This window comes from Marmota marmota, unplaced genomic scaffold (assembly GCF_001458135.2).
Source record: "Marmota marmota marmota unplaced genomic scaffold, marMar, whole genome shotgun sequence".
NCBI classification, from domain to species: domain Eukaryota; kingdom Metazoa; phylum Chordata; class Mammalia; order Rodentia; family Sciuridae; genus Marmota; species Marmota marmota.
Window position 1 is genome coordinate 17,930,227 of NW_026000164.1, and position 24,483 is coordinate 17,954,709.

Consider the following 24,483-nt stretch of genomic DNA (forward strand, 5'->3'; position numbering starts at 1 on the left):
CTGATATACAGGAATGCCTTTGATTTATGCGTGTTGATTTTATATCCTGCCACTTTGCTGAATTCATTTATTAGCTCTAATAGTTTCTTTGTAGACCCTTTTGGGTCTGCTAGGTATAGAATCATGTCATCTGCAAATAGTGATAATTTAAGTTCTTCTTTAAGGAAAGGAGTTTTCTTTCCTCCATGGTTGGGCAGGATGTTAGGAGGGAAGCAATATCTTCCATTGGTATAAAAAATGACAGAAGCCCAAAGAGAGGTGAACATGATGTTGTCAAGGGCACCTAGGCTTGCATGGCCAGTGGCTCCTGCACCCGGAGGTCCTTTCTGTACTTACACTAGACCCACTGCGTGTAGTTATTAATTGCTCACTGTGTACTATGGCTTATGTGGGCATTTTTAGTTATGTGGGGTGGGTCATTTTTCCAAATTTATTGTACAGGTAAGGAAAGTAAGTTTGACAGGAGGCTGAAGCAGGAGGATGGCAAGTTCAAAGCCAGCCTCAGCAAAAGTGAGGCACTAAGCAACTCAGTGAGACCCTGCCTCTAAATAAAATACAAAATGGGGCTGGGGATGTGGCTCAGTAGACTAGTGCCTCTGAGTTCAATTCCTGGTAGGTCTCCCGCCAAAATAAAGAAAAAAAAAAGTAAGTTAGAGAGAGTCACAAATTTGCTCAGGTTCATATAATGAGAATGTGATATCCAGGCCTGGAGGGTTGGGCTGCCTCGGGTAAGGCCCCTACCCTTAATCCTGTTGCAAGAATGTTCACCTACAGCCTAAGTGCTTGCTTTGTCTGAATCAGGAACGACTCTCTGCTTAATGCAGGGTAACTGCAGTTCCATTCTTCTTGCCCAGAAGCAGTTATTCCTGAAGTGTGTGTAGTGGTGATGCCCCAGGCTTCAGATTGGCTCTGTCCATGACCTTGCCCATGAAACTGAGCTGGTCATAGAACCTCATGGGCCTGAGCATCTCTCCTTGGTGAGCCATGACCCTGTTTCCTCTCTTGCCAGGCTGCTACGTGGACACTGACACATCTCAGGCTCCTGGGAGAAAAGGCAGGGACATCCTCTACCCATCCAGTAGGTCAGAGCAGGGGCTCTCACAGGCAGGTGAAGGCTCTGCTGCCACCCTGACATTGTCCACATGGATGGCAGCACTGGGAGGGCTGGAGAAGGGGAGGAGAGAGGGGACAGTGAGAGACCTATGTCTTTCTCTGGAGAGATTGGAATGCAGGCAGGTCTGGTTAGGGGCTGGGTCAGTGCTGCCCTGTATCCTGCAGAGGGTCACTCTGTGCTGACGGATTTTCCCCTCTGCTGGTTTGATAAATGATCCCTGGCTGGGGGTCCAGCCTGAGTGAGCAGGTCGAGGTGGCCCCACCGCCCGTGCACTTCCCCATGAAATTGACAACAGAACTCGTGGCTTGAAGAAGGAAGGGCTCCAGCCACATAAAGACCTTTTTATTTATTTTTATGTTTTAGGCTTCTGTTCTTACCAGAGTTTTCCTGTCACTGTGGAGTTGACTCCTCACTCCTAGAGGGCCTTTGGCCTCCACTTCTCTCTTCCTCTGCACCTGCCCCTCTTTCCTTATAACAAGCTCAAGAAGGAAGTCAAGAAAACACCTCCCGCTCTCTGATAGGACTGGGCCCTGGTCTGGTGAGGTGCACAATGACCCTCTGTCCTGAGATACCCTGCAGTCCTGTAACAAGGTGTCCATCCAAAAAATTTTTTGCAACAGTGCTTGGAATGGTCACAGTGCTGAAAATGGTCACTTCAGAGCAAGGAATGGACTCTGTGGATGAAGGCTACTTCTATTATTTCTGAACAAAAAGGATCCCTGACATCTTATCACTGGTTAGTTGTTGGCAGAAAGTGTACACATGCTGTGTGCTTACTAGGTGCTAGACATGGCTATGTGCTCATGGTGGACATCACCTGATCCAGCCTCCTGCCCCAGGAGGGAGTCATGCATACGGTGTCCTTGCCTGACCTGTTGCTGGCCAGGTCCCATGGATGGAGAGTTCTCAGAGGGTCAAAGTCTTTGCCTTCTGACCTCCACCTGGGTCCCATTTCTGCCTTTTAGAGTAATCCAGAGAGAGAGCTTGCTCTCTCCTCCAAGTGGAGCCCCCGGGTTTGATTTAAACCTATTCTGTCCCTTCGAGACTTCCTGGACCTTGGAGTTGCTTCTTTTTCTTGAGCTGAATGCTCTCGAGAGTCAGGGCAACCTAGCCACCCTTCTTTTGCAGGAAGCAGAGACTGATACCCAGAAAGCGTGTTCTATGTTCTTTAAAAACAAAACCCTCATGCCCATCTCTTTCTGCCCTGATTTCCTGGAGCCTGGACCTTGGACTGGTCAGAATCAGCCGTTCCTTTATGGTGGCCTTTCTTCGCTTGAGGGATGGCTGATGGTTGCTGCTGTCACAGGGGCCACTGCATGAAGTAGCTCCTTAGACTGGCCCTGGGTTTGCAGTCTGCCAGACTCTCTGAGCAGCTGCCTTCTGCCCTGGGCCTCTGGGCTGATTTGCCCAAGAACTGGCTGCTAATTAATCTCCAGGTGTCTGGAGCCCCGGTAGAGCAGCCTATATCTGGCAGGTTGACGCAGAGGAGATGGCTTGGCTGGGCCAGGCGGGGCCTGCAGGGGCCAAAGGAAGCCTTGTCCAGGAGCTGCTCTCTGCTGCTCCATTCACCTCTTGGTGCCGTTTGTTGAGACTGGGATGTGCCCGTGGCACGTGCAGAGGTGGAGGGAGGAGAGGCGAGTAGCTCAGCATTCCCCTCAGTATGGAACAAGGGTCTAGATTGAATAAAAGAATTGGCCACTCACAGGGAGCCACAAGAGGAAAAACTAAGCTCAGTGGAGAAGGCAGCGTCCCCCAGTAATGGGGACAAGCTCATTGCCAACACGAATACAGCAGCTGTCGCGTGTGCCGCGCTGTTGGAGCATTTACACTTATTAACTTATTTAATCCTCACAAAAGCCCCCTGCAATATGTGCCAGTGTAACCCCATTTGACACACGAGGAGTCGAGTTCAGAGAGTAACTTGTCCATGGTCGCAGAGGGAGGCACATGTTTCTCCAAGTTTGGTCCTGGGTGCCGCAGGAGGCAGAGGTCAGGGCAGGATTCCAGAGCCAGGGCTTGAGTCGGTCTGCACTACTCCAAATGACCTGCCCTCTGTGAACCCCGGTTTCTTCCTCTATCAAAGGGTTTAAATAAGACCTACCTCTGGGTTGAGGTTGAGAATTAACAAAGATGATGGGGGTCAAGGGCACAGACCAGGGCCGGCGAGAGGTGCGTTCTCTGTAATTAGCTCCTATTGTGCAGGGGAAGATGCCTTGATTTTCAATCACTGACAAAAGGTCCTGCCTCTGGGGCCTGCAGAGAACATCTCAGCCAAGGAATCAAACAGGAGTCTGGGGACAAAGGACCTAGGCTCCCTTTGAGTGAAGTGATGGGACAGTGGGTATGGGGATTGAGATGGCTGCCGTTCAGGTGACAAGATGAATGAAATGCTTAATACCACGGAATCTCCTCCCCATCTTTTCTAATGGAGCCCAAACTCTGCAGCTGATGTGAGGAAGAGGGTGTGAGAAGAAAGGAGTCCCAGAGATGGTCTCAGCCACGGAAGGTCTTTACCAGGAGATGGGTCATACTGCTCTCCCACTGAAACCCACTAGCCAAGCCACCATTCCAGATCTGCCTTGACAAGCCAGGACAGCTCTCGGCACCCTGGGATATGGAGTAATGGTGTGTGATGTTTTGGGCTTGTGCCTCCACCCATAAGGCAGTGTCTCAAAGCAAATCAACACTTACGGGTAGGCTCATGATTAATGAGGGTGAATGTCAGTCCAGATATCAAAATGGTCTTTGGAATAATTTGGTTTTTCTGGATAAGGGGTCTAATTGATTTCTGGTCTTATTGGTTAGTCCCGTGGTTTGTAATGTGGACAAGGAAGGGCTCGTACTGGGAGTCAAGGACGAACTCTTCATTTTGTTATCGATTAACTGTTTGTATTATTTAATTTTCTGCCCACACTGTCCTTGCCGGAATCTCTTAAAGGTGCTGGCCCATTTTTTAAAACACTGGATTGTTAAAGTGAAATAATTTGATAAATTACAATTCCCTTAAGTAGCACAGTTCTACTGCAATAGCTTACAAAATACTAATGTCAAATTAAGGAGCGAGGGCAACGTGTGATGTGGGGAAGAGGGTAGGAGAAGAAATGAGTCACATGGATGGGCTTCTCGGGCCTCATGGCCTTATCTGCCCTCAGGGGACCTAGAGGGCACATGACCCTTGACATATAAAGCCTGAGAGGGTGCCAGTTCTGTATATTGAACGTCAGAGCCATTAGTTTTCATTCTTTTGAGATATGAGGGTACTTAAATAGGAATTCCAATATAGTCGCATGTCACTTAATGATGGACACATGTTCTGGGGGACATGCATTCTTAGGCAAGGTCATCCACACATCTTAGAGTTGACTTTCAGAAACTTCATGATGCAGGTCCGTCATTCCACATGGCCTCTTGATCACTCAGGAGACTTGGGAACAAGAGATGTCTGAGGCTGATGCTAGTGTGATAGTACTGTTTTACAGTCAACTTAAAAAAAAATGAAGTAGGCATATATTCTAAAATAACAATAGAAAGTGCAGCATAGAAAATACATAAACCAGTGATAGTCACTTACGGTCATTATCAAGTTTTATATCCTGTATGTAATCGCATGCACTATACTTTTATACCACATCAGTGTGGTCACTCCCACATGAACGGTGGCTATGCATGACATCATCACGACTGCTATGATGTCGTTAGGCAGTAGGAATTTTCATCTCTATCATCATGTTAATGTTCCTGCCTCATGTATGTGGCCCATCATTGGCCGAAATGTCGCTGCATGGTACATGACTGCATTTTCTTCCCCCGCCTTTTCCCTTAGAGGTGACTGAGATGAGACTTCCATGCCAACCAACCCTGTGTCTGTGTCATTTGCTCCAGCTCTCGGCTGTTCTCATTTTGGAGCCATGGTCCTTCCCCTGTTGCTGCCCCTGTGTCCCTTTCTATCCCATCTGTCCCCTGGCTAAGTCTGCACATGAATCTGTGCCCATGGCTGGTCCTCATGGTTTCCTTCAAGGCGATGGGTCAGGGTGTCGTGATGGAGGATGGGGTCAGCAAGCAGGGGAAGGGCCATGCATTGGCAGTGGGTGGGGAAGGGAGAGCAGAACATTCCAGACTTTTAGGCTGTGTGCTGAGAAGCCCTCAGCCTCCACCAAGTCCAGCCCCCTGCGGCAGGCAGGGCAGCTGCAGCTTCATAGACTAGCGGTGCAAAAGGAGAACAGAGGCCCTGAGCATCAAATAAGAGAAAAATGGTTTTCTTGTGGAGCCAAGGTTTTTGTTTTAAGTAAGCACAAGGGACTCCTGATGGGAAAGGAAATCTTTGAATTATTGGAAGATGCTTTAGGAGGAAAACTGGGCTGAGGCCAGCCTCTGTGGAATCGGGGGAACTCTTTGAACAGGGGGTGTCTGGAGACAGGTTTAATCTTTTCATGTTGGGTCCTTACACCCCTCTAATTCCTGAATTCGTGTCTTGCCCAGGGATAGGGATACCTTCCTTGGGGGTTTGAAGCACTATAAAGGCTGTTCTAGGGGACAATTGAAGGTCACACAATACTGATCATTTGTTCTCCTGACTCCTAGTGGGCACTTACACTGTGCTCGGGGTCCTGTGCTTTGGACCAAAAACAAGAAGCACATTTTCACCTCCATCTGGTTTATTTAACAAAGGGAAGTGGGCCCTAACCGTTTATGCAATACAGAGTAGAAAATGCTAAGGAAAGATGCTTGAACACATCACCTTGTTTTGGAAATTAAGGAAGGAGACAGGTTCCTTTGCTTAGGAGGGGTACGTGGAGGAAGCAACCTGTTCCATGGAAGAACCAGTTCCATTATTTTCCACCACAGCCAAGAAGGCAGGGCTCACTGTCATCACCATCTTACGGTTGAGGAAATGGAGGCCTAGAGAGAACAAGAAACGTGCACAAGGTCAATTTTGTAAGTATACAGATAGGGAAGGAAAGAGGAGAAGGGATCCCAGGTAAAGGAGGAACTTAAAGTTATAAGATCAGAAAAGCGCAGGATGTGTATGAGCAGCAGAGAGTAGTTCTCTTGGATGAAGATCTCTGAATACGAGGCCAAGTCAGTCCTTCAGTCTGTAGGCAAGAGGGAGCCATCAAAGATTCTTGAGTGGGAGTGAGTCATGATCAGAGCAGACAAGTGTTTTGGAAAGAGGAGAATCTGGAAGTGTACAGGACATTAAGAGGTGCCGTAACAGAACATGTGACAGATCATGCAGCACACACGCAGGGGGGTAAGAAGTCACATTATTTTGGACAATGAAAGAAAAAAAATTTTCCGTCATATTGACAAGAGGCAATGGATTTTGTAACAACAAAGAAAAAGTGGCCTATACTGTGAGTCCTCCCAACTCCATCCACACATCTGTACCTACCCTCCTGCCCACAGGCCAGACTGCAGTCGGTACTGTTCCATTTTGCACAAATGCCAGCTATTTTGTGGATCATTCTGATAGCAGTTTATTAACATAAGTTAACATCTTTGTGCCTTTAGACAGGTCTTGGCTTTGAGGCAGATGTTGTAGGGTTGACACATGGACACATCCAGGCAACGGGGGTAAAGATCTGGTGGTGAAAAAGCCCCAAAGTCAGGCTCTCAGCCCAGCCAATAATTCTTTTTGTAGTTCTAGGATGCAGGGTCTCTGGTTTTGCATTTCTACATATATAAAACAGGGTTGATCATGAGATTCTGTATATTAGTGGTTCTCAAAGTATGGTTCCATGTCACCAGCATCACTGTGACCTGGGAACTGGTTAAAAATGCAAATGACTGTTTGAGGGCTGTAGCTCAGTGGTAGAGAGCTTGCCTGACATGTGTGAGGCACCCGGGTCGATCCTTAGCACCACATAAAAATAAATACATAAATAAATACACAAAAAAATAAATAAATAAAATAAAGGTGTCCATCTACAACTAAAAAAAATGTTTTAAAACAATACAAATGACTGAGCTCAGACCAGGCTCTCCAGGGATTCTGACTCAGGGTCAAGTTTGAGAAGCATTGCTACTTGCTGTCCCACTTAAAAGTTCCTGGCTCTTATCTGTAAGAGAGTTTTTAGGCTTCTTGTGCTTCAGAATCATCTGGTGGTCTTGTCTAAACAGAGGTTCCATCGGTCTGAAGGGGGTCCAAGGACTTGCATTTCCAGCAAGTTCCCAGGTAACAGGTATTACTCGATTACAACAGACTTCTTGCTTTCTCTGGAAATCAGTTTTCTCATTTGTATAATAAGCATTATTTACCTGATAGATTGATATAGAAGTTAAATTACATAATTCATGTGCAGTGGACTTAGCATTATCTTTGTCATTAATAAATTTGTAACATGCTTTACAAATAGAGGGACTGTGAGGGTTTGTTGGCAGAGGGGAGCCGTATGTCTATGAAGAAAATTGGGGGGTGGGGGTGGCTGCAAGTGTAGCTCAGTGGTGGAACACTTGCCTCTTATGCACAAGGCACAAACAAAACCAGTGTTAAAATATATAAAATGTAGAATTTACCATTTCACCACTATAAGGGTATACTGGTTAGCAGTATTAATTACATTTACCATCTTGTGCAACCAACACTTCTACCCATCTTGAGAATTATGCCATCCTCTCCGACTGAAACTCTGTTGCCACTAAACAGTAAATCCCCGATTTCCTCCTTTTCTTGGCCCCTAATTACTAAGGTTCTATTTGCTGTTATGAAGAATTTGCCCACGCTAGACATTTCCAAGAAGTGGAATCTCATAGGATTTGTCCTTTTATGTCTGGCTCATTTCACAGCATGTTTTTAAGGTTCACCTATAGTGTAGCCTGTATCAAAGCTTCATTTATTTTTAAGGTTCAATAATATTCCATTGTATGGATCTTGTTTATCTTCATCAGTTAATGAACATCTCTGTTGTTTTCACCTTTTGGATCTTGAGCATTGGCTACAATAAACATTGAGAGATGAGGGGTTTTTTTTTAAGTCTTTACTTATTTATTTATTTTTGTATACACCTAGGAGTATAACTACTAGATCATAAGGTAACATACGGTAATTCAGTGTTTGGTTTTGAGGAATTGACAAGTAAGTGGCCATACTGTTTTATATTGTCATCAGCATGTTCAAGGGTTATAGTTTCTGACATTCTCACCAACACTTGTTATTTTCTGTTTTCTTAATTAAAGCCATCCTATTATCTTATAGTTTTGGTTCTCATTTCCTTAATGGCAAATGATGTCAAGGCATCTTTTCATGTGACATGGGCCATTTGTATATCTTTTTTGGACAGATGTCTCTTCAAGTCACTTGTTCATTTTTCAGTTGAATCATTTATCTTTTGGTGTTGAGTAGTAAGAACTCTTTATATATTCTGTCTACTAGACTTTTATTGGATAGTTAATTTGAAAATTTTTTCTCTCATTCTGTAGGTTATCTCTTTAGATATATTTTTAAAATTCAGTTTTACGGAGATATAATTGCTATATCATAAACTACAAATTTTATTTTATTTATTTATTTTTGCACCAGAGATTCAACTCGGGGGCATTTGATCACTGAGCCACATCCCTGGCCCTATTTTGTATTTTATTTAGAGATAGGGTCTCACTGCATTGCTTAGCACCTCACCTTTGCTAAGACTGGCTTTGAACTCGCAATCCTCCTGCCTCAACCTCCTGAGCCACTGGGATTACAGCTGAAAAAAGAATATAATTTAATGAATTTTGACACATGTATGCACTTGTGAAAGTGGAACCACAATAAAGGTAATGAACACCCCGAGTGTGTTCTTAGGGCCCTTTCTAATTCCCCCTTCCTGCCTTTCCTGTCTGTGTCTATTAATAATGTGCTCTGAATGCCCCATGGTTGAGGCTGACACAGAGAGGCAGTTAGCTGGTCGGGGGTAGACTCAAGGACCAAACTTTTGGCGTTCTGACTCACTTGGCAGCAGATGCATGATTTTAAACTGCTCTTTCCTACCCCAGGCCTGCTGCCCTATCTGCCTGTGACAGGGCTCTGCTCTCAATGGTTCTCGTTCACTCTTGCTACCTATTAGATTGTTCACTTGTGACACTTTTTAAAAATTACTGATATCTACCCTTTAGAGTTTCTGGAAGAGGGATCCCAGTATCTGCTCTTAAAAAAGCTCCCCTGGTTATTCTGGTGCACTGAAGTTGAGATGATTTCCAACATATAGTCTTTGTATTCCAAATTCAATTGAATCAATTTCAATCTCGCAAAAAAAAAAAAAAATTATGAGGTAGTTAAGAACAATAGAACTTATTTAAAGAAGAGGAAACAAATACCCTGTGAACCATTCATGTTCGTGGAGTCTGCATCCACAGATTCAACCAACTGCACATTTAAGATACTTTTAAAAAAGTTATGTCTGTACCGAACATGTACAGACTTTTTCCTTGTCATTTCCTAAACAATATAGTATAATAATTATTTATATGGCATTTACATTGTATTAGATAGTATAAAGTAATCTAGAGCTGATTTCAAGTAGAGGGAAGAATACACATTGTTTGCATAGAGATTATAGGCTAATACATGCCATTTTGTATAAAGTACAAAAGCATCCTTGGGTTTCTGTATCTAAAAGGGGTTCTGGAACCAATGCTTTGCATATAACAAGGGACAATGATACAGACTGGGTAGGTGACTTGAGTAGATGTGTGTAGAGTGGGGATGCGAAGGAAGCCAGTGCTCTCTGTTGTTCCCTTCCATTGCTGTTGGACAAGGTAACACCACCTGCAGTGGAAGGGAGCCAATGGCTGCCAGGTAGGTCTCCCAGGATGGGGTTATCATGGGCCAGGGTCTGGCTTCGCTAGTGTACCCAGAGATGAACAGATTCTCAGGACTAACTCACTCGATTCCCCTACAGTATCAATATGTAAGGCAAAATGCTTCTTCCTCATTGTAAAGGTTCTGTTCTTATCCAGTCAATGAGAGTGGTTGCTGTCCTAGGCTCCTCCATGGTCTTCATGGGAACAAGACATCTGTGTGCACTTCTATAGCCCAGAGGATTGCTAAGCGAGCCACTGAGACATGAACAATGTACAGACAGAAGATGATCACAGGCTGGGCAGCTCCAGGATGGGGCTCCCCAACCTTATCATATCCTCAGCACTTTCCTTCTCCCTGCCCAACCCTCCTGGATACATTAGTGATGTCTCCTTTGATCACCACAAACTGCACAAGTCCAGATATCACAAGTGTGTAGGCAAGATGGGAGAGGCCGGGCGGGGGGGCCCTGATAGCTTCTTTTTAAAAGAGAAATAAGTATTTTCCTGAAGCCTCCAACAGGCTTCATGTGCAGTCCAGTTGACCAGGTTGGGGTCACATGACTATTCTTAAAGTTATCACAGGCAGGGAGAAGGAGACCACCATGATTGCTTAATCCAGTGATTAGCCGAGGGGGCTGGGGATCTGGCTTATACACCCATCACTGAACCCTTGTGAGTGTTGCCCTGTGTGGAAGGCTAATAAAGTTGGGAATATATCAGCAAGAAAGAAGTGTTGAAGGGCGGGCCTCTCTGGGGGAGTGTGGGATCAGAACCAGAGGCTGGTTGTTCTTGGGGCCAATGCCATCCATGTTGTGAAGCCTGATGATCAAGCGCTGTCCCTCCTGGGTAAGCTAGACACCACAGCTCTCCATGGCTGGTGTGAGAATGCAAATCACGCATTTCCTGCTCTTTGCTCCACCCTCTAGGCTGGCCACCCAGAGCCCGTTAACACTTTCTTTATTTGGACTATTTCGATTGCAGTCTTCTTGAATCACATTGTCGTCCCGAGAAAGAACTTGTCACCCTGATTGGGCTCTGGCTTCCTGCTCTTTCTGTGCTGATTTGGGGACGCTTTGCTCTTGTAAGGTGCCTTCTGCAGATATCTGGTGCTTCTGCAAGGATGTCTTGATTGTGACTAAATTAACTCTCAGAAGGTCACCTTATCTGCTTGTTCCAGGGGCTCCTTTCTTTAGCCTGTGTGAGCAGGCTTCATCGGCTTCCTCTCAGGGCTGTGTGAAGATGCTGTTCAGATCGGAGCAGGTGGATGCTCTCACGGAGGCTGAGTCTGGTACCCGGCCAGTGTACTGGTAGGTGGAGTAGGGAGTTGGTTTAGGCAAATACAAATATGACTATAATGTGGTTGGGTGTCAATTCAGGTGGAAATACAGGTCATTGGTCGGTTGCCTCATCGATTTTCACAGGCTGAACGTTGGCCTCATTGATTTTTTCACTGTGGACTGAATCTTGTTCGTCTGCTCACTGGAGATTGCTTCTTTTCTTCTTCTTTTTTTCTTTTTTTCCACTGTTGGATTGCTTTTACTCACTGTCGATGTCAGTCACCCCTTTCTTAGGAGAATATTTGTGACCTTGGGAAAGGCTTTGTACCTCTCTGAGCCTCAGTTTCCTTATCTTCTAAATGGAGATGGTGATTTATGCCTAAAGCATCTAGATGCAGGGGAGGCAGCTGAATACTTGGGAGAATCATTCCTGAGAAGTGGGTGGTAAGGTTTGTGCAGTAAAGGAATTGTTGCCTTGTTAAGTAAAATAAAGCTCAGACCTAGGGTTTCATTGGCCACGGAGGCAGGACTGACCCTGGAGTTTTATTGGCCATGAAGGCAGGACTTCCATTGGAGGAGAGTGTTGAGATCCCTCAGCCTCAACTCTCTTCTAAAGATTCCAATGTCTCCTGTTCATCCCTGTGGCTGGGCATGTTGGCTCCAGAGGATGGAATACATCTTCCTGATAAGCCTTAGCCTCAGTGTGGATTTACAACTGACCATTAATATCTAATAGCACAGCGGAGACAAGACTGGGCATTTTAACAGGAATTTACCAAGGGCCTGGGGGTAATAAAAGAGAAATAACTAGAGAGAGTTACTATAATGAGTCAATGTGACTTCCAAGTCATGGTTTATTTAGCTTTATTGGTTTCTCCTGCAGAGAGGCCCAGTTGTAACATCCACTGTGCCACCATGGGACAGTGTCCCTCTTTGGCCCTTGGCTAGGCTCTCAAGACTTGTTATACTTTAGATAAAGAGGCTCAGAGGGATATGGGAGTCCCCTGTCCTACCTCTATCCAACAGTCCCAGTGACTTTCTGGGGAGCCACTTCTTACCTGGATGACTGCTATTATGAATGTCCACCTCCTCCTTCGAAGGCCACGGTCCACCCCCACCAGCATAGCCTTACCCAATAGACCAGGCCAGAGGAGTCATCCTCCCCCAGTGGAACAGTAGCCTCAAAGCAGGTGCCAGAAACAGCTGTGGGAAGCCTCCAGCAGGGCTCCTTAGGAGCTGAACCAGCTCTCCAGGTGGGAGGCTTGGCGGGGTCTTTGAGTCTGAGAATGAGCTAGAACTCGATGAAGCAGAGAAACCTGTACTTTGATAGACTCATTTCATCCTTCCTCCTTTCTCAATGTTTATCTTGTTTTTCCATCAGATTCATAGAATCGTAGAGAAAATGGTGTCCTCTCCCTGCTGTGCTAAGAGAAACCAGGAGAAGGGGGTGTAACAGGCATCCACACTTCTGCCCGGAGGCTAAGGGGAAGGGTGCTCGTGTCCATGGGGGCCGTGGAGATGGTGATACAGTGAGCCACGTGGATGGGCCTTAAACAGAAAGGGAAAACCAAGGAGGACAGAGTCCATACCAACTCTTCCAGTTGCTTCTCCTCACCTAGAAATTTTCCTTTCAGCCCTGAATCTTGGAAGGTTAAGGTTTTGTTTTAGTAAGTGAAATTAATTACCTTAAGTTTCTCAGTCTATATAACAGGATTTTTATAAAGACTAAATGAAAAAAAAAAAAAGATGTAGAACTACTTCCAAAAGGGAACCAACATACCAAGCATTTCCCAAAGTGTGTACTAGGGAGCCGTGTTGGCGGTAACAGGTATTAAGCAATAAAAGGGTTCCTCAGTCAAGCAAGTTTGGGAAACCCAAGTTCACAACTGTTCCAAAAGTTTTATTACCAAATCACCTCTGGGGATTTCAAAAAGCTAATGTGAGTCATGGTTTACCAAGAGGGTAACCCAGTATTTCCTAAATTTGCTCAACAGGATTCCCTTTCAGGGCTGAGCCTTGGGAGGAACTGAGGCTCTTCCTAGAACTTTGTTGTTCTAACCCTGTGGGCTGCAGGAAGGGGTGTCCTTTCACTGAGTTTCAGCAGGACTTTGTCCACACCATCTCTAGTTTTCCCATTTTGAAGTCCATGAAATGGCAACTGTAAGTAGGAATTACTTAAAATCCACACATTTTAGGGGGGGGGAGGATCCATTAAGGATCCATTAAGGATCTTTATTATACCCCATCTTGTCCCATGTGGATGAACCTTAAGTCATTGTGCTAAGTGAAATAAGCTGGACACAAAAGGACCAACTCTGGCCCCATGTGTGTGAGGGCCCTGGAGCAGTCAGATTGATCAAGGTGGTGGCCAGAGCTTGGGTAGAAGGACATATGTGGAATTATTGTTTAATGGGTGGAGTTTCAGTTTGGGAAGGTGAAACAGTTCTGGAGACGGCTGGTGCTGCTGATTGCACAACAGTACAAGTGCATTTAAAGCCACTGAATTTCACACTCAAAAGTGGCTAAAATGGTAAACTCTTTGTTATGGATATTTTACCACAATTCTGTAAAATGTTAAGATAAGAAAAAATCTTGCCCTTAGCCTGAGTTCTTTTGATTTCCACCTAATATTTATTAGACTTGCCTTTGGGCCTCCACTGGTCTGCCTAGCTGGGCGCCCAGGGTGCTCCTCATATCTTGAGGAGAAGGAGGGCTCCTTACCAAGAACTACATTCTGGCTCTTTTCACTCCTTGAATCAATTTTGGTTGGAAATTCATAAAGTTTACAAAACAGCCAGCACTGTGTAAACTTTCACAATGTCTCTTTGGTAAAATGCAAGTTCTGTTGTGATTGTTCTTTCACAAAACAGTACATGTAAAATTCTAGAGTCCTAAGTATGGTGTTTTGGTTGGCATCACATCCTTCAGCCAAGGATCTTTGGTACAATCTCAGCACCCACCAAGGTGTCATCCCTGTTAGAGGTGGTCTTCCCTGTGGGCTTTTTGGCAGGCTTGGTTTCATATTTTACCTTCACTTCACCTCAGTTATTAAGAGTTTCTCATCTAGAAAATAAGGGTGGCATTAGTATTCTCTTGGGAGTGCTTCAGGGGGATGCCTTCTGCACCACAAGCTTGGTTCTTGGTAAATCTGTTCCCTAAATGGTTCCCTCGAGCATCCTCCTGAGCAGGGTACGCTCTGATGACAATCTGGCCCTTGACATCCCAAATGGCCCTTAGCTTCTTTGTCCTTCTGCCTTGTTCTTCCCCAGCTCTTTCCCATGTCAGTAAAAGAGCTCCACCGTTCATGCAGGTGCTCAAACAAAAACTCAGCGAGACACAATGAATCCTTCTCTCTTCTGCTCATTTCCATATCACCAGCAAGCCCCATTGGAGTAGCCATGCTCCCTGTCCATCACTGTCACCTGAGTCAGGCCTCTAGCACTCTCCAATGACTGCTACAGTCTCCTCTTCCACCCCCAAACCATTCTGCACACAGCAGCTAGACTGAGATTGCCTGTCCCAAACCTGACCACGATGCTCCTTTGCTTGACCACTCTTCCTGGTTTCTCATGCTGCTTGGAATAAAATCCCAATTTCTTCCTGTGTTTTTTTGGTGCCCTTCGGTATCTGCCACCTCCCTTGCTCCATGACCTCAACTCACACTTCTGTGCTTGCTCCATGCCTTCCAGCCCTGTGGCCTCCTGCCTTCTCTTTTCCCAGTCTGCTCCTTCCTCAGGGTCTTCGTGCTTTCCCATTGGTCTATTATGGTTTGTATCTGGAATGTTGCCCCAAAAGCTCAAGAGTGAAGAAATGAAGCAATGCTTATGGGTGAAGAGATTGGATTTTGTAGGCTCCAACCTCAGCAGTGGATTAATCCATTTGATAGATTAATAATTTGAGTGGACGACTGGGTGGTAACTATAAGGCAGGTGAGGTGTGGCTGGAGGAAGTAGGGTGTGTGGCTTTGGGACTATATCTGCCCCTAGCCCCTTTCTTTCCCTCTCTCTGCTTCCTGGCTGCAACAAGTTAACCAACTTTCTCCATCCCACCCTTCTACCATGATGTTCTGCCTGACTCAGGCCCACAGCAATGGAGTCAGCTGAGCATGGACTAAGCTCTGAAAGTGTGAGCCCCAAATAAACTTTCCCTCTCTAAGTTGTTCTTGATGAAAAGCTGACTAAGCATCTAAAAGGCTTTTTCTTGAAACCTTTGCATGGCAGCCTCCCCTGACCATCCCTTTCTAAGCATTACCTCAGAGTCACCTCTCTGGTTACTCCAGCTGCAAAGCCCCCTGCCTGCAATAGTTGCTCTCGAGCAAATAGTTTTGCTCTTTTTCTTTGAGGTCCTAATACTACCCAAAATAGTTACTTTTCTTATTTATTGTCTGTCTCCTCCATAATAAATGTAAGCTTAACAGGATCAAAGACCTTCTTGTCTTTCATGGCTGCACTCCCCAAAGGCAGGTTCCTGGCATGTGGTTTAGGAAGCTGCATACATGTTGTGGAATAAATGCATGGATGGGCATGGGGCACTTTCCTGCTTGCTGATTGGCCTTTTCCTACTATCCCTTGGCTGCCTAGAACTTCCTCAATCATGCCACCATCTTGGGCTCCATCATAGGCAAGTTATCAAGTCCTACCAAGGTGGTGACAATTTTTATAATTGAATGGGCTAGAATGCCCCCCCTTTTCTCCCATATAATGACTGTGTATTTGTCCTGGAGCCCTCTAGACTTAGCTCCCTCCCACTTTTGATATATTAATCTCCACTGATGACTCTGACAGTGGCTTTATGGTTTAGAGGGTCAAATGTAGGATCAACAGAAGAGCATGGCTTTGGGCAAGTTAGTGAAGTTCTTTGAACCTCAGTGTCCCCATCATGGACAATAATCATGATGGGTTGGGGAAGGCTTGTTATATATTTTCAGAATCATCAGCATTCATGAGTTTGTGGAAGGCAAAGTGCTACATAAAGAAGAAGTGGTGGTGTTCATGAACATGGTGGACTCTTGGGGCATGTAAGAGGAAGAGAGCCTGCAGGCATGGTCCCCCTTGCCTAGAGCGTGCTGTGTCTCTCTCCAGAGCCAATACACAAAGCAGACTCAGAAGAGCTACTCAGTCTACTTAGGTGCCTCTTGGGCTTTGCAGTGGACTTGGCACTCTGTCACAGCTGACTGACCTCTTGCCCTCTCTGTCCCCCTTGACACAGCTATGAGCAGGTCCAGAAAGGGGGTATCAATAGCATCCAGCATTAATCCCTCCTCTGCCTGACCTTGCTCTGGGCCTCCATTAATGTGCTCCCTTCTGTATTTTTGTCACCTGGCAAAGGAGGAGGGCACACTTAGTTCACAGGGGGGTCATGGGGGGAAACCAGTCATGCCAGAGGTGCTGGCGAGAGGGACTAGTGTTAGGGGGCACAGTTTGCCCAGTTGAGTCCTGCTTCAGTTCTGCTCTTTATAGTGATGGATACCTGCTTGAATGGCATTTTGGGCTTCACTATCTGCTGGCAGGACAGGAGATAAGATGTCCTTTGACTGCCTCATGGGTTGCTGCATCAACCCAGAAATAAGATGAGGTTTCATTATAGAGAAGAGGTCATGGGAGATGAGGATGTGTGGTTAATTTAGAATAATTGCTAGAAACAATCCTAGACGTTTTGACTCCCAGGTGTGTGCTCAGTATGTGGGAGAGTCAGGGTGAATGGGGTCCCACAACCTTAAAGTAGATGTCAGTACTTGGAAGTAAGAAGGGAGTAAGCCAAGAATGACCCCCTTACAAAGAGGATATATTCTACGGGCAATTACATGACCCATACTAAATTGTTTTAAAATTCAGGGTTATGATAGTAATGGAGATTATTTCCAGACTTGACCATATAAAACCCCCTATATTGCTACTCCCTCATATATTTCCAGGTAGTAGTATTGCCTGGTTCCTAAACTTTGTTGCCATCATTCTGAATATTTTTTTTTAAAGGAGCAAATATAGCTCTGTTCAGCTTCCGGCTGCAGTGGAGATTTCTGCCAAGATTTGCGACACGCAGCTGAAATATGTTTTGTATTTTATGAGCGTTGGCTCATCATGGAATTAAATAGCACTAATTACATGAATATAGACCAGCAAGGGAGACAACTGTTCACTTCCTGATTTTCTCTAGAATTGAAAAAGAAAAGGAGGGGGTAGAAGGACAAGAAGGGGACTGGAGGAGAACTCTGCCACTAGACCCTAGGTGACAACAGAGGGGCTTGCGTCTGGCTGAGTGTATTCCAAATCCTAGCCTGCTCCCCACAGCCACTGTTTGGTGGCATTATGGGCTTTTGTGTGTGAAAACTCTCCTGGCACTGCAAGGCTGGTGGCTTGCGTGATCTGATGGGGGTGACAGTGAGAGGGTTCATGGGGTGGTCAGGACCTCAGGGAGATGGGTGCTCAGGGCCAAGCATCCAAGAGCATGGGCTCTCAGCCTGGCTTTTCCCAAACCTTGCATCTATCATTGTTCCAAACTTACTGACTTTCTGCTGTCAGAAAAGTCTAGTTAGAGACGTCACAGCAGTCTGAGGAAGGGGAGTGCCATGTCTCTCTCACTTGCTAAGGGAAGAAGAAATAGACCATCAGATCATGCAGGGCCCATCATGGTGGAGGGCAGACATCTTGCTGTGGGCGGTGGGGAGCCATGGAGCTTGGAGGCCTCCCGTCCACTCTGCCGTCAACTGTCCTGCTATGTGTGGAGGGTTCCAGAGGCTGAAGAAGCAAAGGATTAGCTCTTTAACTCTCTCCTCGGTCTCAATGAAAGGGACTGAGCTGATGAAGTGTGTCCCACCCCAGGTCCTCCTTGTGCGAGGAAGTCTGAGGTGGGCCCACTTAACAGATGAGCGCCCTGCTTCTCTGAGGGCTGGTTGCAGGTCCAACCACAGCAGGCCCGTCTGAGACCCCCTGCAATTTGGACCAAGGCAGCTGAAAAGCCAATTTAAGCTAAGACACTGAACAGTCTCTAGAGAGGAAGTCAGGCATCAGTCTTTTATCTTCCAGCAAATACCACCCCCAGGCATTATGATTACTACCATGAGGTCACTCCACCCGGCACCTCCACAAAGGCCTTCTGAGGGCCCCTCCCAATGGCCACGATGGCCTGTATCTGTGAAGACCAAAATCATTCCACTCCCGCTTCTCCTGGAGGTAGCCCAAGAAGAAACTTGGTGATTTCTCTTATCACACTATTTCCAGAAACACCATGTCACAGACAGGGAAACTGAGGCATTAAAAAATAACCGCAACCACTTAACAGTACCATGACCAACGAGGATGGCCATTCCTGAAGCCTGTGGTATCCTTGGCTGTGGTGATTCAGAGACAGGACAGCCCAGTGTCACCATGAATGGCTGTGAACTAGGTTTACCCACCTGGTCCCTGACCATGGAAGGAGATGGCAGGGGGTGGGGGAAGGGTTGTCGAGAGCAGGCAGCCCACTGGGGGAGACCAGGCGGGGAGTCTGGTCAGACAGGCTGGAGGAGACGGGGTGCCTGGGTCTGGCGGGCTACTAGGGCCACAGAGAGACTCATTTCCACATGAAAACTGGTCAGCCGGGCAGGCCCCAGGATGTAGGGAGCTGGGCTAACAGGAAAGGCAGACTTGGAACCCTTTCTCTGTGACCCAAATGTCCATCCAGATCCTAGGGCAACAAAACTGACAGCAAATGTTCCCTCGATCACAGCTGTCGGTTGTCTTGGGGAGCTTTTCATGATGTCCCTCCATTTCTATGCATCTGGAGAAAGGCGGGGGCCCTCTGAGGACTGGGAGCCAGCCAGGACAGGACAGGGCATTCCTTGCTGGCTGAGCTGAGAGGCTGGAGCAGGAGACAGAGGCCACCTTGGTGCCGGCGTGCCATTCTGCAGCGCAGTTGTTGACGCCGGGCTCCAGCTGCAGCATCTGACCCCAAATTCCTAGCCAGCCTATTTCTTTAGAACTGGAAAGAAGCTGGGGATCCTATGTTGCCTGACCCAGGCTTCTTGGGAGACTGTTGTGTTTTAAAAGTCTCACAGCCAGGCTTGGAGGAGAGTCATTGCTTAGCGACTCCCCCTTGGAGGCACAGTGCCTGAATATAAAGGGCCACATCCTTGTAATAATAAAGAGCTTCATCTGGGCAGCCTGAGCTCTGCTGGGAAGGCAGACTTGGCCAGCGAAGGTAGTCCTGCACCCTGGGGCAGTGCCCTCCAGGCCAAGGGTAAGGAGGCTTGGGAGGGGAGAGGGAGGTGGTGCAAACCATAGCCTGAGGCCTCAAGGTCAAGCAAGGACCAAGCTCTGAATGGGAGCAGTTCACAGACCCACCCTCCTGCCAGGCTCCTTCCAGCTTGGATCCAAAGCCTCTGTCCATGGTAACACTTTCCCCAGCCCCTTTAATACCCTTTTAATAAACTGAGAAGTAGAGATTATGAAAGCCCAGTAGCTGAGCTTGGTGCTGAACTTCCCCCAGACCAGGCTGAAGGCGCCAGACTGTCAGTATGTGCCCGACTCCCCATGGCTCCCCTTCTCCATCCTTTATCCTTTCCATCACCCACCAATCTCACACCTCTCATTGCCCAAAAGAACAGCAGTGAAGCCGAGGGGAAGTGGCCTGGGGGGAGGACCCTTGGGTTTCAGACTTGAATTGGACCAGGCTGATCGGACCCTTTGTAGCCCCACCTGCACATGAGACCACTGGAGACACCTGCACTGTGACTTTCTCTTGGGAAGAATGTGGTTTTGACTTGATCCCTGCCGCCATCCAGAGGTAGTAAGGATTTTGGCTGTGACACCCCTATTCTCTAGCTCTTTTCCTTTTATGATTGTGGTGTTCACTTTTAAGACAGTGACAGGGGGTGGCAGTGAAGGACAGGATTTGGCTGTAGCGAGGTGGACGGGCACGGGGGCGGGGGCAGCTCTCCACCAGGGCTACCAGAATGTAGCCAACTGCACAGCTGGACCATAGATGTTGCACATAAATATCATTCTCCACAAAATGACATAAAATAGCAACTCATGGCTTCTAGAGGCAAAGAGTTAAATGTGAAAAATGCAGATAGGAAAAAATACTGATTACCTAAGATATTATTCTGAATATATAGATTACAGAGTAGGGTAGAAATGTGAAAAGAGCTTTTATCCATTTTGCTAATTTGGATCAATGAGGGTCTAGTGTTTCTTGGATGTAATAAAAAAGAAGCCTGGTGGTGCCCCAACCTCCTCTCTGCCCTCACTGTACATGTATGCTGCCTCCCTAGACCCTGAACCTGGGACTGACCACCAGGAACATGGGAAGTATTTCTACCCTATAGATGCTTGTATGTTGATCTTCATCTCTCTGAACTTAGAAGCAAGAGAGGGGGCTGCTGACACTGAAAGAGGACTTTCCCCAGGGCTAATAGCCTGATAGACTACAAAGAGCAGAGACCTTGAGACCCCCAGCATCAGTTTTGAGTGCCAATTCTGAATTGCAAGCATACTCTCTGTATGGTATCTGCCTGTGTCAGTTAAGGTGACACTAAATGTTGTAACACATAAATCCACAACTTCAGGGCCTTGTCACAGTAATATTTTTTCCTTGTCTGATGTCGTTGTTCCTGGAAGGTGGGTGGATCTTCTATCATGAAGCTCCCTAATCCTGTAGAGCTTCAGAATCTTTTATCCAGCCAGGTGGTTAAAAAAAAAAAAAAAGTAGAGAAGTATCTTAGTCCATTTTCTGTTGCTGTAACAAAAATGCCTGAGACAGAGTGATTTATTAAAAACAGAAGTTTATTTAGCTCATGGTTCTGGAAGTTGAGAAGTCCAAGGACATGATGCTAGGATTTGGGTAGAGCCTTCTTGCTGCATCAGAACATGGTGGGGGGTGTCACCTGGTAAGACAGAGCAAGAGGGAATCAGCTCAGTTCTCTCTTCCTCTTTTTATGATGCCTCCAGACTCATCATGGGGCCCTACCTTGATGACCCCACCCTAATAATTTTCCAAAGACCACACCATTTCATTTGAGGATTAAGTTTCCAACACATGAAATTTAGGAGACACACTCAAGCCACTGTTTGAAGATACACATATTTCTTCTCTGCTTTGACATAGAAATGCCACCATGACACTCTCTCACCTTTCACACGCTCATGCCTGGACACTGTGTGGAAACATAAAGGCTGGGAGATGTGAGCTGTAGCTGGAAGTATTCCCACCCTAGCCCCTACCCCTCCACACTTTTTTTTTTTTTTTGTGTGGTTACTGGGAATTGAACCCAGGGCACTTTACTTTACCCATGAGCCACATCCCTAGCCTTTTTTTACTATTTATTTTGAGACCGGATCTCACCAAATTGCTTAAGTCCTCACTAAATTGCAGAGGCTGGCCCCAAACTTACAATTCTCCTGCCTTAGCCTCCTGAGTTGCTGAATCACACGTGTGTGCCACTGTGCCCAGCAGTGGCCTCCTCTTGCCAACAACCAGAAACCATAAGCCTCATGCATGGGAAGCACACATTTCTGGTAGGAAGTTAAGTTTCTGTTCCTGACCCACTAGCATAAAGAAGATGAAATTACTGAGAGTACAACCGGCATCTGGCAGAGGCTGAGAAGGTGAAGTTCTATGAAGCTTCCCCGAGGGACAGCTAGACAGTCTTCCAGGAAACCCTCCACAACTGAAGAGCAGGGACATCATTTCTGCTCTGGAGCTTCTGAGCCCCTTGCATGCAGTACAGAACTCCTCATGTGGTATGTGCTCAGGCAACAGCCACTGGCTGAGGAAAAATACAACCACTGCCTCAAAGAGCAACTTCTCTCTCATGCTGAGTTTTCCTCCCTACAACTTTATTTTCCTTTTCCTTAATGGGGACCACACTGATTTTCTTAGTTTATTGGGGCAGGGTTCTTAAATTCGAATCTGCAGTGACTTGTTATGATATTCCATCTGGTGGACAGGACTGGTCACATTATAAATCACATATCAGAGGTGTAGTTTCTCTGATGCATTTGAACTTGTATTTTAAAAGAACAAAATCAAATATTTTAAGTATTTATAAGCCCTGGTTTAGAGCAGGGTAAAACCAGCTGTTTTAGTTTGGCCCCTGTTTAAGCTGGTGGCTCAGCACCAAGATTTACTTTGAACTTCAGCCATAGGTGCTACCAGCTGCCATCTCATATACATCTCATAATTGTTCATTTATCAACAAACATGTATTACACACCTACTGCATCTCAGGCTCTGGTTTTGGAACTGGAGAGAATAGTGGTTTGAAAAATACACAAAACCCTTGTTCTCAAAGTAAACGTGGTTTTAGAGAGGGTAGCATCAAAAGACAAATTTAAGTTTGTAAAATCTGAGCCTATAGTGGGCCACCAGTTGCTGTGGTAGGGGCATCTTAGGCCAGTGCTGGGAGGGAGAAGCCTTCCTTGAGGAGTGAATCCAACTCTGGATACCAGAGGCTTAACTAGTTCATAACTTACCAGGAGCCAGGAGGGCACAGCCCTCAAGGCAAGTGCTCCACAGATATGGAGAGCACTGCCTGGTTGAGAAGTCAGTGCACTTGCCCACTCACACACCCCGATTCTCACTTAGAATATTGTATCACTACTTGTAAAACTATAGGTCATCTCCATGGCTAGTGGGACCCAGAAATCTCCTTGGCTTGCTCAATCCCACTGAACAGTAGCCCATTAGAGAGGATATGGTAATAGATTCTTTTGGATTTTTCTGTGTATGGCTTAGAGCCTTTCATTAACAAGTGCCTGAAAACTAAAACCAAAGTGGCTTAATGGAAAAGGGGAATTTGGGGGTGGGGGGGGTGGTCATGCAACTAGGAAGTACAGGCATAGAGTTGACTCCATGTTCACGATCTGAATATCTATATGATGTCACTGGGGCCCAGATTCTCCATTTTTTTGGCTCACCTCCACTCTTCTCAGTACTTTGGCTTCATTCTCGCATGATCCTCTCCCAACCCTTCCCCCCTCCTTTGGTTACAAGAGGGCCCCAGCCATTCTGAGGCTGCGACTCTCCAAGGTAACATTCAATGGGAGAGCTAGAGCTAGTTCCCGTCCAAAGCCTCTCAACTTGGTAGTCCCTGAACCAATCACTGTTTCCCTCACCTCTGCTCTGTTCTGATTGGTCAGCCCAGATCTGTGGGTGGAGTCAATTCCACCAGAAACCTTCTTCTCAGAGAGGGCAAAGGGGCAGATTCCCAGGGGATAAATGAATGATAGCAAAAACAAATAGTTCTCTTTACTGACAGGGTCTTTCAAATGATCATGACTTTATTAGGGCTTTTTTAGAGAACTAGACCCAATAGGATGTGGGGCGGGGGAGGGGGAGGAGAGAGGAAGGGACATTGATTTTCAGGAGCTGGCTCATGCGATTATGGAGGCACCAAGTCCAAAATCTGTCGAGTAGACCTGTAGACTGGAGACCCAGGGAAGAGTTGACAGTACAGTCCAAGCCTAAAGATAATCAGCCAGCAGAATGCCCAATTGCTCAGGGGTGGTGAGTCTTGTTCTGTTCACCCTTTACCTGATTGGATGAGGTCCACCACATTATGGAAGGTAATTTGCCTCCCTCTGAATCCTCTGATTTAAATGTTAATCTCTTATCTAAGGGCACCCTCTCAGAAACATCTAGAATAATGTTTGACTGTGGGACTGTAGCTTAGCCAAATTGACACATAAAATCAACCATCATGATGACCAACAGTAAGAAATACATTTACGTCTCCCTTAATATATACATAGTCCCACTGAATGGTGTCTATCTTTCCATTAATAGTTTCTCTTCCGTTGTACTTCATTTGAAAAAATGCACATAGGATCCACTTGATTGGTTTCTTGACTCCGGTGGGTTGTGAATTGTATTTTGAAACATCCTAGAATACATTTTTGGATTGTTCTATTACCTCACAGCAAAGGGTCCCAGGATCAAGACTTTGTGCAGAGATCCAGGAAATGTCCCCTGAGCAAACAATGGGGACCTGAAGAGTTCTCCAATTTCCTGCATGATTGTGTGTGACCTGAGCCAAGATCTTTACTGGCTCCTACCTCAGTTTTTGTATCTGCAGAGGGGGTGTACTTGTAAATACGGCATCTAGTTAACAGGGTTATTATGAACAATAAGATCAAAACGAGGTAACATACATGAAAACTCCTTGTAAACTTAGAAGGAATTTCGTGAGATAATTGCTATTTTAAACTGCTTGATAATAACTTTCTGCCACTCAGAAATCTGAGAGGATGGCACTACTTCATGGAAATTAGTTTGAGCTCTTCAAAACTTGCCATATAAAACAAAGGCAGTCCCAATTGCTTTAATCAAAAT

At 46.1% G+C, this 24,483-nt stretch overlaps 1 protein-coding gene across 3 annotated transcripts in view; it reads left to right on the plus strand.

Moving 5' to 3' along the window:
• Nucleotides 1–24,483, plus strand: part of Plxna4 (plexin A4) — a 427,134-nt gene that overhangs the window by 41,524 nt on the left and 361,127 nt on the right. The window contains exon 1 of one of the 3 annotated variants that reach the window (XM_048786919.1): nt 11,058–11,202. The exons of the other annotated variants lie outside the window; for them this stretch is intronic. The gene's annotated coding sequence lies outside the window, so the exon portion shown is untranslated. Of the gene's footprint in view, nt 1–11,057; nt 11,203–24,483 lie in introns of those variants that run through there. 3 annotated transcript variants of the gene reach the window in all.